Raw genomic sequence first — 1,967 nt, forward strand, 5'->3', positions numbered from 1 at the left:
TTCCCCCAGTTTATGTACTGAGCATGACGTCACATGGTATGGAATGTCCCTTGGGCCAGTTTGGGTCAGCTGTCCTGGCTGTGCCCCCTCCCAGCTTCTTGTGCCCCTCCAGCCTTCTCAGTCGGTAGAGCATGGGAAGCTGGAAAGTCCTTGACTAGTGTAAGCACTGCTCAGCAACAACTAAACCATCGGTGTGTTATCAACATTATACTCATTCTAAATCCAAACGACAACACTGTACCAGCTACTAGGAAGAAAATTAACTCTATCCCAGCCAGAACCAGAACACATATATGCTATCTTTTTGTGCGATAACTATTTAAACAGTTGTATCATATATTCAAACTAGTACCTTTGCTTGTAGGCATGCCTGTATATTCTTAGATGCACTTCTTGTGCACTTAAAATGTGAGACCTTCCACATTGAAGAAGAAATCAAACCCCATTGATTTATGGTCAACACTGAAACACTGATAGCACTGAGATTCCTTATTTTTCCCAAAGTATAATAACAAAGACCTAGGAAAAAATGCAAGGCGGGTTGCATTTTACCGAAGGTAAATTTGCTGGGAAGGGAATAAAGCAGCAAGAAGCTTAGACCCGGGTACTAGATTTTAGTACATGACTCAAGAGTTGAACAAAGCTTTGAGCAAAGTGTCCAAATCACAGAAACTCTGGGCAAAGAATTAAGAGGACTCCAGAGCTGGGCAACAGGTGAGGGGTGACCTGCAACCCTGCAGCTTGGGGCGTACACGTCAGAAATCTGCTTTTGTTCCACTCTAGTGCCAATTCCTTTCTCTCTGGGATCCATACGTTCTCGTATTTTGCCTTTCTTGGAGAACAAGCTGAGCTGGAGAGTCCTTCGAGTTTTTGAAATCTGAAGCAAAACTCATGATGCTATCAAGACCTAATGTTTCATCTCTGCGACAATTTATAGGGATTTCCATACAAAGAGACTGTGTTTCCTACTGGCACCATTTTTTCAGAAGACTGACAATACCCACCAAGCTTTACAAAGGGAAGACCTTGTGCAGCCTGTGGCCGACGTGTTCTTTCTTATATTCAATTTCAAGGTAATATTTGGCACAAATGTTGTCGGAAGTACATGATAGCCAGTGGGTTCTAACGTTTCTCCGGTTGCCCAGTTTGCTTTTCCTTGGCTTTGGTGGGCTTAGGGATAGTGCGTATCAATATGTCCCTGTTGCTTGACAGAGCACGGACACAATAGCGGCCTGCAGGGGTCACAAGGAGCAAACCCCTCGGGGAGGCGGGAGCAGAACTCGCTCTGCTCGGTCCCTGCCAAAGACTCCTCTCTGCTGCTGCAGCTGCTGCAGGTGAGAAGGGAGCTGGGACTGGGAGCCCGACCATGGGGCTCAGCCAGGTTGCTCCCCGGGGGAAGCGACCTGCTTTCTCTTTACCTTGTCTTGACTTTTCCTTCTCGTTAGAGACAGTAGCAATACGAGCACTAACAGATATGCCTCCATCGCTCTGCTCATAAATGGATTTCTGATTAATTTCAGGCTGGGCAGTCAAAAGCCTCTGGGTGCCGTGCAGGTATATAATTATGCAACATAGGTTGGGGTAGCAGAAGTGTGAGCGCACGTGCTACACGCACACGTATGAAAGCATGAGAAACAGCTTCTCCCCAAAGGCTCCTCGCTGCTGCTGGTGGTGGTGGTGGCGTGGGGGGAGCCGGAAGGCCGACCCCGGGGCTCAGCCGGGCGTGGAGCTCCCTGTGCAAGCCAGGGACGCCCTTGTGCCGCCCCTGCTGCTCTTTCTGGGGAGATTTCGGGGCCCTGGGAGCTCTGTCCCGCCGGGGGGGGTTGTGCTTTGCACGTTGCAGGGGCCGGAGAGGCAGGGGCAATGGCCGTGGCCGGCCGGGCGGGGTGTCGCCGTGGGGCTCTGGCGCCCGTGACAGCACAGAGGACGAGTCACAGAGGGGTGTCCCCAGGGGCGCCAGCCGGCGG

This window comes from Pygoscelis adeliae, unplaced genomic scaffold (genome assembly GCF_000699105.1).
Source record: "Pygoscelis adeliae isolate BGI_AS28 unplaced genomic scaffold, ASM69910v1 Scaffold156, whole genome shotgun sequence".
NCBI classification, from domain to species: domain Eukaryota; kingdom Metazoa; phylum Chordata; class Aves; order Sphenisciformes; family Spheniscidae; genus Pygoscelis; species Pygoscelis adeliae.